The 18,019-nt window shown below is 35.8% G+C and overlaps 3 pseudogenes; 2 read left to right on the top strand and 1 right to left on the bottom strand.

The window, feature by feature from the left end:
- The first annotated feature begins 2,023 nt into the window (after positions 1-2,023).
- LOC130047516 (uncharacterized) lies at positions 2,024-5,994 on the top strand (annotated as a pseudogene).
- On the top strand, positions 5,390-8,636 carry LOC130047515 (uncharacterized; annotated as a pseudogene).
- Positions 8,397-16,292, bottom strand: LOC130047514 (ATP-dependent DNA helicase RecQ-like; annotated as a pseudogene).
- Between the last annotated feature and the right edge of the window lie 1,727 nt (positions 16,293-18,019).

Raw genomic sequence — 18,019 nt, 5'->3', positions numbered from 1 at the left:
GGTTACTGGAATATGTGCAATACCCCCCAAAAAGTGCTATACCCAGAAAAAAGTACACTATACCCAATACTGCGAGAATATACCCAGGGAATCCTCTTAGATGGGTTGAGAAATGGGTATCTGGAAAAAATGGTACACTGAATTGGTACCGTTACCGTTATACAGCCAATTCATAGAAAAATCCAATACATCCGGCGCCATTGCTTGTGACGTATTTATAGGTTATAGACTTTGTATGGGAAAATATGACGACCGAGTTTTTTGGCGCGTACACGGACCGAGCTTGCGAGTCTATAACCTTTTTATTATATACTTTCAATTTCATTTAAAAACTAACAATTAACACAGGTTAAACAAGCAATTAATTATAACAATGAAAATAAATAACAATCATTCAGAGGTACTGATACTGGCAAAGTTAACACTTCAGTATAATTATAGTTTAGTAAGTACAGTATGCAAGTATAAAAAAATATGCACATGCATTTTCCTTTAACGTAGTATTTGTTTTCTCTTTTTTAATTGTTTTATTAGTACATACCTATTCCATTTAGAAATTCAATGAGAATTTTTAAAAGAAATGGTTGCCATAACTGGAAATTAACATATATTTATCCATTGATATGTAAACATAGTATACAGTACTAGGTCATAAGTAAGTTCCCAAAGAAAATGTTCACTATATATTTAATACAAAACCATATACTTTTAAACAATTTTTCTGACCGCATTTCTTCATCATTTTTTTTTAGATGCGATATTCATCTGATATTTTCGACGGTCTTAATTTCTTTTCTTTTTTTTATTAAATATCATGAATTTAACACCAGTATTTAATTATTTCAAACACTTTTTAATCTCAAAAGCAGGCATGAGTATGTAATTTAAGTGATTAAAAAAAAAATTAAAAATCCATTGAATTCATTTTGGTGACAAAATGACAGGTGATGGGGCATTAACTTACATTAAAAAATAAAAAAAATTATACATATATTCACCGTGTACAATGCCACATGCGGGGACCGTGATCGGTGTAGCACGGGGATGTGAATTCGAAGCGAAGAAAGTAGGTCAATAAGTATTCAAAGACTGATTGTGTTTAATCAAAATAAATCTAGATAGCCAAAAGTATTGCACGGAAGACAATGGTTATTGATAAGCTAACACTAGCAATTGGGGAGTTTAGAACTTTTTGGAAATACCCAAACACTTCGACAATATACAAGTAGGGTAGGCGCCGGGTATATTTTTCGGTGTATTTAATGAGAAATCTTCATTCCTACTGCTTAAACTCCCAAGTTTTTTTGACCAGAAACATTACCTTTGAATGGGACTCAATATTCGACTGAAAAAACCAACACAAAATCATGATATGCCGAGTATTTGACTGAAAACCCTGTGTGGCGTAAGGGGGTGAAAATCTTGTGGCGTAGGGGGACCGAGAATTCTTTTAACGTAAGCAAAGTTTCTCACTAAGATACACATCTTCAGCACAGTGAATATTGTCTTTTTCAAAATTATATGGAAAATTCTCAGATCATTTTGTTCAAAGGGAACCCAAGTAAAATCACAGTGTATGATTGACGGTTATCTATATGTTTAAAGTTACCTGTGTTTTGAAAAGTCATTTGTTTCCGTTATAATGGTAATTTTCTTTGGATCATATTAATTGTGTTATGAGCTATGTTTGTTAACCGTACCTGTATCGGTGTCCGTTTTCGGTTTTTGTATTTATAACACAGTACTAGATTTACCGCTTTTGAGTAGGTGACATTTCAAGTTTAAGAATTTATACTTATTATTATTGGGGTTTTTTTAATTGTGAGAATCAATTTGGACATAAAAATTGTTCCCGAGAAGTATGAAGTAATTCTGTTGGCCGGTTTTAATATTATCTTTAAAACATCGCAATCCGGGACCATCGGGAGTCGGGAGTCGGCAGTACTAGATTTACCGCCCACCCGTCACAAGCAATGGCGCCGGATGTATTGGATTTTTCTATGAATTGGCTGTATAACGGTAACGGTACCGATTCAGTGTACCATTTTTTCCAGATACCCATTTCTCAACCCATCTAAGAGGATTCCCTGAGTATATTCTCGCAGTATTGGGTATAGTGTACTTTTTTCTGGGTATAGCACTTTTTTGGGGGTATTGCACATATTCCAGGCACCGACTGTGGGTAAGCGAATTTATACAAAAATGCCACTATTCCGCGCAGTCATTCCTTCAATGCTCTATTCATAAACGGGAAGCTTTATCGCCTTTGACGCCCCGTTCGGCCTCTAGCAATGCCCTACCAACGCTCCCGGTGTGCAGATCAAGAAAAATGTTGAAACTGGGGGTTGAAACCACCGTTGCTACTGAAAGTGAAACAGCTTTATCAGAAACATTACCCACCGTTGCTACTGGAACAGTTTTACCCCATATTATAGAACATGGCTATGTGTCGAAGAGTATACATGACCCACAAATCAACACAGATATATAACTGACCCTGTTTTGATGATCCTCAGGGATGTATACAATAACATGAAAGAGAACAGTAATGAAGCCATGACCAATTTAAGGAGTGAGTGTCAGAGTTTGACTTCAAGAACAACCATGTTTTCATCTGTGTTGCTGAAGTATAGAGGAGTATCAAACCTTATTGACAATGCTGAACACTTGCTACAAGACATCATTTTAGAGATGAGAAAAAGGTACACTGCATGCTACATATGTAATTAATTAATTTTGATTTACTCTAATTAACTTTACTTTTATGTTTTCATTTATTGGAATCAAGAACAAACTTTTCAAATGGTGTATTTATATTTTTCATAATCTGTTTGGATTGGAAAGGAAGAGGTATAGCGCTTTTGCTGACGAAACTCCGACTGTATAACAGTTCTTTTCCTCCCTTGACCTATTTTTACTTATTACATGCTGTGCATTTGTGCCCCTTTTCTTGTAGTTTTGTTTAGCTTTTCGTCAGCCACATTTCGGTTTGAAAATCCTGTGCACACAGGGACAGGTTAGTGTAAACAAACAGAAACTACATAAATTCCTTTTCTCTTTAAGTTGTAACTTGCAAATATTGGAAGTTATGATGAAAATGACTAATATTTGTTAAAATATATGTATCACATTTATAACACCAACATATAGATATCTTTATTGAGTAATTTGGGTTAACACAAATATAAACTGACATAATAGCAGAATATTTGTAAAAAAAAAATGATATTCAAGAAGTATTTATGTAGGCGAAATTGCATATAGCAAGTGTGCTATACTTCTTTAGTTCATATTTAGTACTAGTAAATAGATTATTAGTGAAGTAAACTGTCATACTATCATAATGTTTGTTTTAGAGTCCCATTACTGCTTGAGGTGCTCTGCTGTGCTGCCATTCCAGCCAATGGTAAAATTACTCCTTCCTTGATTCCAATCTTAGCATCCTGCTATGGAATCATAATGAAACAGATTTCATAACCTATCAGCATATCAGAGACTTACCACAGCTATTGGAATGAAAGGAGGATTGGATGATAGGGTATTAATGCTGGGTATTAATGTTGCTATATGCAAAGTTTGTTATGTACAAGAAAGAAAAAAAAATCTTATACATGTAGTTACAGTGGAATCATTGTTCATTGGGGATCAATGTTCGTGTATTCACCCTAAACCATGAATTTAAATCTCACGAACATATTTTTACAGTTCTGAATCTTCTTACATGTGTAATGCAACAAACTATTTAAACACAAAATTACGTCCCATGAACCAGTGAAATTTTCCACAAACGTTGACCCCACGAATTGAAATGATTCAACAGTAGTTTTTATAAAAGAACTAACTATTTTCAGAAAAGCTCACTTGAGGTTTGGCTCAGGTGAATTTTTCTGATCAAAATTTGTCTGTCGTCGTTTTAAAATTGTCACATTTTCATCTTATTCTCCAGAACCACAGGGTCAATTTCAACCAAACTTGGCAAAAAAGCATCCTTGGGTGAATAGCTTTCAAGTTTGTTCAAATGAAGGGCCATGCCCCCTTCAAAGGGGAGATAATCACTAAAATGCAAAATTAGGGTAGGGTCATTTAAAAATCTTAGGAATCACTGGGCCAGAGGAGCTGACATTTACATGAAAGTTTCCTGACATAGTGCAGATTCAAGTTTGTTCAAATCATAGCCTCCGGAGGTAGGTTGGGGCCACAATAGGGGATCCAAGTTTTACATAGAAATATATAGGGAAAATCTTTATAAATCTTCTTCTCAAGAACCATTGGGCCAAATAAGTTGACATTTACTTGAAAGCTTTCTGACCTACTGCAGATTCAAGTTGGTAAAAATGTCTAGGATCCAACAACTTTACAGTTAATTTCTATACTGAGAAATATACACAAAAAAATTTCTCTGAGCTAGAGATACATGCTAGTGAGATTTTTACTCTGAAGTAGATATTAAATTTTGTTTCTTTCTGCATGTATTTGTATGGGTATTGGTTAGTATATTGTTAAAATATATATATATATGATATATATACCAATATTTTACAGTGGTATTTATTTTACATGATAATTATATATGCATTGTTATGTTTTGGTATTGGATACTAATATATTGTTAAATGCCATGATTGATAATGCATTTAGAAATTAGTGTTCACAAGTTCACAAGTGTTCATCTCTCCACCTGGAAATCTAAAAATTTCAATGCAGTTATTAAAATAGTAAATATACAGTATTATCGTTAACATAGAATTATGTAAAAAAAAAAAAAAAAAATTGTTGTTGTATTCTTGGAATATATATGTCAGTTTTGCATTTAAATTTCCACATTGAGGGATATACACACAAAAATTTTTTCTCTGAGCTACATGTAGATATAAATGTATGCCAGAGTGAGATTTTTATATGGTATTTTAGTTTCCTTATATTTGCATTTTATAAAGATAACATGTATTGTTATTGACCTTGTTACAGTTCCCTGTTGCTTTGTTTTTGAAAACAGTTTACAAAGAGCATGAGTTCTTCTGCTTTGTTCAGTCAACAATGTAAGTATAACAAAAATTGAATTTTAAAACTTCTGTTACAGCAAAGTAAAAATTTTATATCAGATTTGAATTTTTTCTCAAGAGAATTATTATTCGAGAAAGTTTATTTCATCATAAGTCCTTCTACAACATTGGTAAAATGTGTGAAAATAATATTAAAGAAGAATTGTCCAAATGTTACATAGTGATGATTGTTTTCCTTTACTTTTAGGCCATGACACGACTTAATCATCTTGGACTGACTTTATCCACTCCAAGCAGAATTAGGTTCCAAGAGAGTGTGCATGAATGTTCCTTAAAGCTGATAATAGACAACCTGAAATCCAATCCATTGATCAAAATAACTGGTAATGGATTTTGTACCATTTCAAAAAACTATCATGCTTGTTATTGTTATGAAAACATCACCGACCCACCCCCTCAAATGTTTATACAACAGTTAAAATGAAGATTGATGAAACAATACTTATAGGTAGTTCTTGTTAAACTAAGGAATATGAACAGAAACTTTTACATATTCCCCAATTCAACAGTTATTTGTACATTATCTATGTAATATTATGACTTTTAAGTATATTATAAACTGATAGTGCATGTTATGAATTACAGAATTTACCATAATGGTCACCTAAACATTTGAAATAAATAACACAGACTATAATGACCAAATCATTTTCAATCGACCAGTTAACTAGTATTGACCGGTTTTAACCAGTATTGACCACCGGCCGGTCAATACTCATATTGACCACTTTTATGCCAACCCTGCTTGATATTCAATATCTAAAAATAAGCTATTAAAATATGTGTTGCTGTTGTAGGGGACAACCTTGACATTTATGTGAAAACATCACTCCTTACATCAGAGAAGAGAAACCAAGATCTGCGTTTGTTTACATCAAACATCATATTTAGTCGGATAGCCACAGTGGACATGTCCAATGTGAAAGGCCAAATGTTGATGAAACCAAACTAACTGCAGATAATGTCATGTTGACTTCAGAAGGTTTTCAACAACAGAGACTCTCAGATGCATATAGGATTTTACTTGCAAGAATCCTTTGCAATATTCCTGCCTTTCAGGGGTATAGGAAACTTATACCTGAGCACATTCCCCATGAATATGCCAAGAAAATGGAGATGAAGTCTTTGGTGTTTCCACTTCCCATACAATTCAAAAATGAATCAAAGCATGAAGATTGCCTCCATCATGGATGTTTACAAAGATCAGTTGATAAAGATGTACACAGATGCTTTTGGTAAATACATCATTATAAAAATGCATTCCACATTATTATTTAAATAATTACCTTTGGAATATTAAGGATTGTTTCTGTAGAAATATCAATATGTATGCTTTATTAATTGGACTACTAGGAAACACAGATGTCCTGAGGAAATTTGGTGTGCCAGTTGGTGGTGACCAGCTTACACGAGTCAGATTACAGGAGGCCAAAAACCTCAGATGCCTGTCTGTAACACCAGAGAGAAGACTGGATGATTTGTCTCCCATTGTATGTGAAATGTGGCACAACAAACAAGATTTTCTGGAGGTAAATTAAGCATGGATAAATTTAAAGTTCATAATGCTCACTATAATAACAAGAGACCCATGGGCCACATCGATCACCTGATTCACCTTGGCTCATATTTAAAGATATTTCCTAGATATTCGCATGTAAAGCTTTTTTACAAATTGAATCTGCGCTATGTCATGAAGCTTTAATGTAAATATAAACTTTTCTGTGTTAATGTCTATGGATATCTGATCAATAAGATGCATGTAAGTGTAACTCTTTTCATATTGACCTTTCAGAAATGCTTTAAGACATTGTACAAAGCCGGTAACACCGCTCCAACATTGTCTTACTTCAAGACCCTTTTAAATCGCTCAAACGTCACAGGCAAAGTGAAGGAAAAGTTTCAACCCCATTTCGACCTTTTAATGTCAGGAGGAGAGGGAATGATAACAGAGCAGTTCTTGGAGTTTTTCAACATGGAAGACCTGTCAATTTGAATCAACTACCCCAAGATGAACAGAAATCTCATGTGCTGAATGTAATACAGTTATTCATGAAGACTTATGGCTATGGAATGGTGGAAATGCCACATCTGATACCTAGAGTAAATATATTTCAAGAAAGAGTAGAGAGAAACACCACCATTAATGTTAATGGACAGGAGTTGAACATTCAATTCTTTGAAGACAAAGCATGCTGCGGAGAAGAGGATGAGGTGTACAACTACTGCATTCTTCTCTGTCACTGGTATCTACACGCACTAGAAATGCATGATACAGCCAAAGAGGGGGACGTACACAGGGCAGTACTGAACTGCAAATATGCTCTTCCCTTCTTTTATTCCCATTCCAAATTGAGTAAGTACTTGGTGGAAAACATCAATTATGTACTTCAAACAGAGTACCTGTTGTCTCCCCTACAATGTTTGCGCGTTTTGGAGGGATCGTTTGTGAACACTCATGGAGGAAAAGGAAAATGTGTCGAGAGTGATTTAGTTCAGGAACACTCCGTGTGCAACCAGAAAAGCCTGATCAAAAGCCTAGGTGCCAATAAAACTGAAAAATCTATATCTAGAGCTACCACATCAGCTGATGCCATTGCGGAAATATGTTCCCAAGTAGACAGTACCTTGCAAATAAAACCCAAAAGTGGCCGTCATTCTCAGACCATCCCTGTGAATGATCAGACCATCATCAGCAGAGAACTGAGGAAAATACGACCATTCAGATATTCTCCCGGACGCAAGTGCCAAGGCTTCTCTTCTCTCCATTCAACCCCAGTTAGCACTGAGGATATTCCTATGATGAAGAACTGGATTAACCATATCATCAGGAGGTTAACACGTGGTCAGACTGTTGCAGTGGAAGAGAATGATGAGTGTGAGCATAATTTTGAAGAAGAAGATGATTACCTCTCAATTGTTATTTATTATTAGGAGAAACATTTGTAGTGATACTTGCTTGTAGCAATAGCGAACATATATTTGTTGGCGAATGTAATTGATATTTTTTTAATCAAACCCTGGTACTGTTTAAATACAATACAAATATTTATTGGCACAAACACAATTACAATAATTGGCAAAAGCCCATTGAACATCATTCTAAGATAATGTTTACATAATTTTTATGCAGTCTTAAGTAATTGACTACTGTAATGATAAATTTCACAGCAACTTTTTATACTTTATGTATATCACTGTTAAAATATACTTGTAACATGTATCTTTCATTGTCCAGAGTAATTGATTATTCATGTACGAGTACTCCACTTTTGCTTAATCAACATATTATTAAAACAAATTAAGATTATATAGTATTGTAAAAACTGAAAGTCATCACAGTTTTCTGTTAAAATTATAATATATTATAATGACATTTATATACAAAAATTGCATGAATTTTACTTCAGTTTCATTTGGACATTTGTCATCATGTGTACAACACATTGTACATTTGCATTGTGTTTTGCAAAAAGAACAGCATTTGCAACCAGTAATATTGTTTTCTTTTGTGAACCCCAAAACAGCTAAAAACTGATTTCTTAAACAATTGGAATCATTTTTACAGTACTCAATTATATCATTTGTTATGCCTGGCAAATTGCGTGCAATGTCACGATTATTATAATAAAGAATAGCACGTGCAAGTTGTCCTCTGCGACCAGCTCTTCCGACCTCCTGAAAATATTGGAAAGGTCTCTTGGTGGACAAGTGTGAATCACTTGAGTCACATTGCTTGGGTCAAAACCCATGCCAGAAATTGAAGTGGTCAATACTAAACGAATTCTAGGATTGTCCTTTTTTAAATCTGCAATGGTTTCATTGATGACTTCACAGTCCTGTCCAGTGCATAAGGCACTGTAGATTGAATTGTAGATATTATGCACTCCAAAAATGCTGTTTAGATATCTCAGTGCCTCACTCATGTAAAATATGGGTATAAATAATAATGTGACAGGGTACAATTCTCTCTGTTGGTTAAGTTCATCACACACTTGGTAAATTATATGTTCATATTCACTTAGAACATCCATATTTGCCTTCTTTTTCGAGAAAAATGTTTGGTTTATCAGGTGTTGCTTCAATGGTGATAAAATTTTGTAGGCACAGCTGCTTTGGAATAGATTGTTTTTGGTCTTTGGTAAGAGTTCCACTCAAGGCAACAAAAGGAATATCAGGGAAAAAACTTTCAGGTTTCCAAGTTTTTTAAAAGCAGTTCTGAATTCTTCACCCCTAATAAGACAAAAGGATTGATGTTATAAAAATGGATGAAAAACATTTCAGGAGGAATGCTACCTACACCAGAGAATTTTGATGTGGATGAAAGGTGGGGTATATGTACAACAATGTTTGGAAATTGAAAAACTTTCAAAAAAGTAACGCCCTCTGGTGAGAGATTGCCCAAATGGATCAAATTATTTTAAATATAGATCTACGAAGGGCCGTTTTGGTATCATTTAAAAACCTTCTACGTCAAGTGAAGATAATAATGTTACCGTACTACTTTAAAGTTTTGCACGTTATTATAAGGCATTTACATTTCATATATTCAAGAAAGTTATTAGTGTGGCTGAGATGATACTTGTCACTGATTGTTGAAAGCTAGGGAGTTTATCTCCAATGTGATCTTTATGTGTTTACTTGTAGGAGAGGGTTATTGAAATAGGAAGCCAAAAGACAACTGGCGTATTGGGGTGTTCGATCACCATAGCATTCGATCACTAGATCCTTTCACGTACAATGTCGATAACAAGGTTCGAATTCTAACTTGAGTTGGGAGACGAGTGAGCTACTACTGCGCTAACTAGATAACTAGACATTACAGCATAAGACTAAAACTCGCGCTTGGGACTCATTGAATAAACTTTCGGGCGTCCGAAAATGAAACTTTACAAATAAATTGTTTTCTACAGGAGCGAGCTGAAACACCGCACTAGAAATGCTATTGGTTCCCGCGTATGACGTCACAAACACAATCTAAGGCATCTTAGCACTATATAAGATTCATTTAGGCTTTTGATTAGGTTGAACCACATTAATAGTCCGTGTAAGTAAATTTCGTGCGTCTTGAGATTTCAACTAAACGGGTACTTCTGGGAACAAGTATATATGGCGATCTCCTTGCGCTATTGGGCTTCATATACAGAAGGGCGTGCAAAGCTGCAACGACGGTCAGATAACTATGTGAATAGTAACCATGTTCTCAGATTTCTCTATGATGAGGAAAATCGGGTGATTACGGGAATAGTTCAGGCCAGCATGAGGAACCTAGCATACAACGTAATGGTAAGTAAACGCAGTACGATGTTCTATACATGTTTTGTCCATGTGTGCATCATGCATTAACCCTGACAACTGGTGACTAATGGTAATGCCGAAATTTATGAAATATGGCGATGTATTCAATATTTAAATACATTTGTTAAGATCAAATAGTTACAAATGGGGTGGGTTGAGCAATCTAAGTAAAATCAGAAACCGAAATCCGAGGGGTCAGTGAAAATATCTAGCCTCAACTACTGTCTTTGAGATTAGAAAAGAGGGGATAAAGAATGTTTATAAAGTACAACAGATAACTCCTAAATATTACAACTTTAACATTTTCTTCTTTTTATTTATTACATTAGATTGAATTTGATGATGATATCGTTAAATCTTCTTCCTGTGAACGTGTCTGCATACAATATTTTGGGAAAAGAAAGATAACTCTGTAATAGTAAATTCAAAAACTTTTCTTCAACTGTAGCGAGTTATTTCAGGACGCCTCTTGAACGACGACAAAGAACGATGATCAGACATGTCCCTTGGACAAGGTAAAAAGGTGTTTGTAATAGAGAAATGGATATTAAATAATGTTGTTTGGCGGATCAATCTCTTACTGTGGCGTTCAATTCGACATTTAAATATATTGACGACGTTTTATTTATTAACAATAATCATTTTCATTCATATGTCGATTCGATATATCCCTGTGAACTCGAAATGATAAACACCACAAAGTCATCCACTTCTGCTTTCGATAAAAAATAGATATTAACGGCAAACTAACAACTCAACTTTATGACATCAGCTTCTCCATCGTCAAATTCCCATATTTATGTACCAATATTCCATTATCACCTGCATTTGGTGAGTATATATCTTAACTGATTCGAGAAGCAAGAACTTGTTCTACATATGATCAGGTTTTAAATCGAGGCAGGCTACTGACAATCACGTTAATGCTACAGAGGTTTCAAAATCTCGTTTAAAATCATTTCGCAAATTCTATGGTTGTTATAACAATCTAGTTTGCCAATACAATCATTAGGTCAAATGCTGTATGACGCGTTCCATACCGATTGTTAAGTCATTCTTAACAAACTGATTTTGACTACTCATAACTCCGTACAAGACAGGGTTCATGACGGGTGTGGCTGGTCGACGGGGATGCTTACTCCTCCTGGACACCTTCTCCCACCTCTGGTATATCCAGGGGTCCGTGTTTGGCAAACTTTTTATTTTGTATTGCTTATAGGAGTTATGAGATTCATCACTGTTCGTTATCTTTAACTTTCATAGCCATTTGATAGACTTAAGTAAATTTTATTGAGCAGATGTATTGACCGATGTGAAAATATAAAGTTAAATATATGGCAGTATAAAGTTAAGCAATAGTAGTCTTGACCGAAGGAGCTTGGAAAAAACAGTACTCCAAGAAGAAATCAATGTACGCAAAATTATGGATCTAGGGAAATGGGCCCCTGACCAATGTCCTATGATCCATCCGTCACAATGTAATATTGGAGCGACAATGTAGTTACATGTGGAAACATAGATGGAGTTTGTTTTAAACACATTGGAAACACGGTTGATGTTTCAAGCTCAAGGAAATATCAGGTGTTACTTCAATATGAAATATGTGGAAGTACAGGTGGTGCTTCAAATACACTGAAAGCACAGGTGGTGTTTCAATCAAAACTATAGCTGAAGCTTCCAACACCCATTTTATAGAGAGACACGGGTGGTAATTCAAATTGCAGATAGAAGTTTAAAACCAGTTTAAACCAGAAAATATACATGGAAATGCATATGACAATTGAAAACACCGTAAAGTTATTTAGTTTTGCAAATATATCAGTGAGCAAATGCATTGCACAATTGGCACATAACAAGCACGAATGACATATGAAGCAAATGAAATTGTGTACTTAATTAAGCCCCCACTCACTTTCTCTACTGCCAAAACGTCATGTTGGTGAAGAGAAATTTGACTTGATGAAACGAAGTAAACTATTGTTCAATATATTGATGAAGAACCCCTTCCTTCTTAGGTAATGTCCTTCGCTGTGGCCTAATGTGTGGGTAACTAATTGATGCCCTCTGCTCATGAAACCTACTGATTACAAAACTTTCATTAGCACTATTGAATTTACGTCTTCATTTTCATCCTTTCTGGTTGCAAGAGAACCCAACTAATTCTAGGTGAATTATTAGACCAAAGGAAAAACACGTCAGACAGTAGAATCTATATGCCTCAATGGCAGGTTGTATTTGTGAATTGGATCGTTATAACGACCATAGAATTTGCGAAATGCTTAGTTTAAACGAGACTGTTGAAACCTTCATAACATCACCTTATTTGCCAATAGCCTGTTTCGATTTATATAAGATTTGTAAACTGTTGATTGTCACCTTCCTATTTACTCGTATTTGATGTGTTCCTTTGAATAATCTTTTGATAACGAAGTAGATAGCCTCCATCCGAAATGAGTGGGGAATTTCCAAGAAATACAATGCTTTGTTAAACTTGTATGAAAACTGATATTGGGTTAAGGGCTTAGCAGTGAGATGCGAGAAAAATGACACCATTTGAATATGCGACACCGACGCAGAATAACTCTGCAATGCAAGTAACAAAAATACAGTACGAGTATCTATCTATCGTATCTTTAGATTTCGGTCCTGCAAAACCAGCTAGATTGGTCAGTTTTGAACGTTTTTATAAAAACGGAAATGGTCTCACTAGAATCAGTACGGTGTTCAACATCGAATATCGCCACTTCGCTCACCCGTAAATAATACAAAAAATACTAAAGCAATCTCAGACTGAAATAAAACTGCCTCAAACAACAGAGATAGGGTAACACATTGACAATGCTTGACAACAAACACAGTGTAATAGGCTTTCCAATATCCCGAGATACAATAAATGTTCTTGCATTCAACCATTAATATCTTTACAAAAAACGAATCAACTTGTTTCCGCCAATGATGTAATTTAACTACAAAAATAATTCTTGAAAAAGTTCCGTGGGGATCCGGGTTAGAATAGATTCTCAGTACCCCTTGCTTGTCGTAAGAGGCAACAAAATGGGGAGGTCCTTCGGATGAAGCCGCAAAAACCGAGTCCCCATGTCACAGCAGCTGTGGCACAGCAAAGACCCCTCCCTGCTCAAAGGCCGTAAGTGCCGAGCCTTAACCAAACTTTTGCTGTTCTTCGTCGACAATGGTGACGTCTCGATATGAATGAAAAATTCTCGAGCGGAACGTTAAACAATATGCAATCAATTATAGATAAATAGCATTTGACTGTAGAAAATACCGGACCAGTTTTCGAAAGAATAGCTATAAAATTTATAACATGATCTATGGAAGCATCAAACTTGCTGAAGTGATGATCCCTGTTTGAATTTGTGACAGCAGTGGAGTCCTTGATGATATGCACTAGCAAAGGTTTGAGAGACACTGCATTGAAAAAGAATATCTATAGTTGTTGAATAGTTTAGTAAAAAAATAAATGTATAGATAGTATTTAGGGATGTGAATCCCCAAAGAGTCAATTGATGAATTCAGGACCACTGAAACCGAGAAATATCATCTGCAATTTCATTTATTTTACTTGGAATGTTGAGAGCATTTATTTGAATATTGAACTTCAGCGTCTGCAGAATGAACACTACAACCAGAGCCATGACTCTCTTGTTTTGTGAAAGATTTGCATTAGTAATGTAAACCAGAGCTAAATCATCAATTTGAAGAACGAGTTTTTTATCCCTCAAACACACTACCCAAATAACAATCCCGAATAGTATGGAAATGAGTTCAAACAAAGAAACATCTCAATACATGTCGTCTTTCCAACACACAGGACATTGGAGACAACACCGTTGCCTACCAATAATAACTCCATAATGTAACGGGCCTAGGTAGCAATTGCACTTTTGTACAATAAAAGATCCAACGGTAGCGCTGTCAGAATGTATTTGACAGTGTTTCCAAAATGCACACGAGAATTACCTGTGTTCGACTCTCTCTCGATTGAAATGATAAGACTTGTTAAAGTTAACGTTTTTATTAACTTGGAAACAAAGAAGTTTCCTGTGTATTTACACAACTACAAACAGATAGCTCGTAATTAATTAATATAAATAACTACATGAGACGGGAATCACCCAGACTCATACATAAAGCTTAACCTTTGACAGTATTAAATAAGGGGGGCACTTGACTAACACTAGATAGAAATAATCCGTCTAGTGTTAACACTCTAGAATCACCAGAATGTATTGCTAACTTACAAGAAAGTTTAAAACTAAACTATTCTGATAAACGAAATAAAGAAATTAGCAGACCCCCCCCCCCCCCCCCCCCCCAATTATTTACTGATCAGCTACTATAAAATTCTAGGAAATTTCCTTCAATTATCATAAATTATTGAATAAACCTTATTCATATTACAAAAAGACCAAGAGAATGACCCTCAATCAATTGTAATTTCTTAACATAAAGTCCAAGTAAGATCAAGAATTACCCGATCTTACCAGGCCTACCGTACTTATAATTACTTTCAGTTATAGTATTTATAGAGTTTGGGAATAACCCAAATTCTATAAATGTACCAAAAAATTCTAATAAAGAAAATTCCAATGAAATTAATCCCTATCGCAATTATGCGTCCTGCATGTAAAAGAGAAATCGAGAGTCCCCGGCAGAGCCGCTGCGTTTCCTTATATCCCTTCTGACCATCCCCCGGGCAACGTTCGTGTCTTGTGGGAAATCAACGGCAGGGCTGCCGGTGTCGCGACTAGACACCCCCCCCCCCCGTTGGACACCGGCTCCCACGGCAAATTCTAGATTTACATATCGTAATAAATTAACATGTTAAAATGAGAATCGGGCTCGTAATACAACAGTAATGTAGGTCAATACAGCGATGGCGCCGACGACAAAACCACGCGCTAACAAGGGTAGAAAGATAGTTATTTCACTTATACATGTAAAACAACATTCTGATAAAACAAACGCTTGATAAAAGCAACGCTGACTTAAAAACATTATTGTTCATAGGTCAAAATTAATCTCGTATGAGAAAACAACACACAAACTTCATATAGTTACACATGTTAAAAGTAGGGTAAGTGTCAAAAGCACTCGATTTTCACTCGTGCACTTACAAATACGATCGTCGCAATTCAAAAATAGGTATCCAAAATACGATAAATATCCTGACATTATTTTGACATCACTTATCCCTTTACTCATGTTTACAATAAAAAAAAATGTAACAGTAAATATTTAACAATCAAATGCAAAAGTGTAACAGTAAACATTTAGCATTAACACCGGATACAGCTCCGATAATTTGCCACATTTTCCCCCACGTAAAAAAATTGGTGTCCTCACCAATTGTTGACATTAAAAAATATATACAACGATTCACGTCTATGTCTGATCTACATTGACATATGAAATCTGCTTAAATTATCACTTATGATGTACAAAAGTAAAGCTTAACAAACTTATTCTTGAAATCTGATTTTCACACATATACTTTTGGAATTAATTTACCATGAATTTTCACTTTAAAATACCTACACTGTTACATTATTGGTGACCCCCTATCAATACCTACTGAATTATATTTCTATTCTAAAGTTAATTACCCTACTTTTTATTGTCCATCCTTTTCACCACTGATTTTGGTCTTCTCACAGCTGGCCTAGAATCAATCCCAAAATTCCGTTGTCTAATCTGTCTCCTGGTCTGTTCCACCATATCCTGAAGCACTAAGGTGTTCTTTCGTAATCCTGAATTTAGCATCGTCAGCAGCCGGTTGTTTTGTTTGGATACTTCCAATAACTCCTTGAATGTAGATAGAATTTCCTTCATCACAGTCATTTTCTCTTCTTCGTTAGCTTCGAGGGGAAATGGGTCACTCTCATTTCCCAGCAACTCATTGAGAATATCCATCTCCATACCACTCTACTGGGGTGGGGGTAACACTAACTCAGGGAGGGCAGGCTTGGTAAGGAAGCTTCCTCTTCTCTGAGAGCCTCGGGTATCTCTTTCAAGAAATCCACCTCTGGGACCACCGTTTCCTCTTCCTTCTTCTGCCCCTCATCCTTCTCCATGTTTTTCCTTCTTTCTGCCTTCCTATCCACACCTTCTTACTTTCCTCTCCACTCAGCTTCCTCATGTGACTTTCTCCAAGCTGCAATGGATTTGCATTCTTGTGTATATAAGTTGTAATGGGCTCTATATCTTTTCCCTGGGCCCCAAGTTCTCCTCTACCAACTTGTGCGGGCGATACCCCTTTGCATGTTTAACCACATCCCGCTCCGTTGTCCCCATAAAGTGGCACATGCTACAGTAGAAGGGGACAACATCCAACGCTATATGGTACTTGTAGTAATGGGCATCTACATATCTTCTTTCTCCTCTGTAGTTGGGGCACCCCAGACACTCGTACGCAAAGCCTCGTTTATCCAGCTTGTCTCTTTGTTGTTCCATATTCTGTCAATATGATACACTGATCTGCAATAGATGAGAGTACACGTTAATTTTAAGTGTTGTAATATACTGTCAGTTTGAACGATACAACCTAACGTGGGAATATAAGGGGGATGTCAGAGGTTGAGCTTCACATTTGTACAAAATATTTCATTCTAATTATGATCTTGTAGGATATGGTTTAAGCTTGTCATGATGAACTACTTTGTACTTTCTTTTCCTATCTTCTGAATTTAAATTTATCTGGAAGGTTAGATCGGAAAGTTTCTTTGACACGACACAATGTTCTTGATGTAGCTCAGCAAATTTCCCATCGTTGCGCTCATGCAAGTACCAGACCTTGTCCCCTGGTTTGAAATTCATAGGTCTGCAGTGTTAATTATAGTCTTCCTGTACTGCATTTGTCAATTTAGTTCATACAATCCTATATGCCTTCTGGAGATTCTCTCGCAATGATACCACATGTTCGCCAACATTCAGAGAAGATGTGTTCTTCCTTCTAACCATGATATCTAAAGATGTTCGAACCTCTCGTCCTAACATTAGTAAGTTTGGTGCCATCCCTGTTGTTTCATGAGTGCTGGTTCTATATGCAACTGTTATGCAATTCAAATTTTGGTCCCAATTTGTTTTGTTGTCTTTTATATACCATTTTATCATTGATATAAGTGTTCTATTGAAACGTTCTGTTTTCCCATTTCCTTGTGGATGACGTGGGCTTGACCAAGTCTTTTTGGTGTGAAGAAGTTGACACATTTCATGTAATACTTGACTTTCGAAGTTAGTGTCTTGGTCTGAGTGTAGTGTTGCAGGACATCCAAATCTGCTGATAACTTCTTTAAATATCGCCTTGGCTACTGTATTGGCCGTTTGGTTTGGGATGGGTACAGCTTCTGCCCAGTTGGTAAAATGATCTGTAATGATGAGTATGTATCTGGTCTCTGGGAGGGGCCCAAGTATGTCTACTGAAATCCTGTCCTTGGATGCTCCCACTCACATTGAGCCAAGTTTACTCCTAGGATTTTTGTAAGCTTTTTATTCTTTTGACAAATCCGGCAGCTAGCAACATATGCACTTATGCCTTTCATCTCGTGCCAATAAAAGTTCAGCATTATTTTGTCCTGTGTTTTCTTTCTGCCAACGTGTCCCCCATAGGTGCATCATGTGATTGGTGCATAACCTCCTTT

This window comes from Ostrea edulis, chromosome 1, assembly GCF_947568905.1.
Source record: "Ostrea edulis chromosome 1, xbOstEdul1.1, whole genome shotgun sequence".
Classification (NCBI taxonomy): domain Eukaryota; kingdom Metazoa; phylum Mollusca; class Bivalvia; order Ostreida; family Ostreidae; genus Ostrea; species Ostrea edulis.
This window is presented reverse-complemented; position numbering and strand designations above follow the sequence as displayed.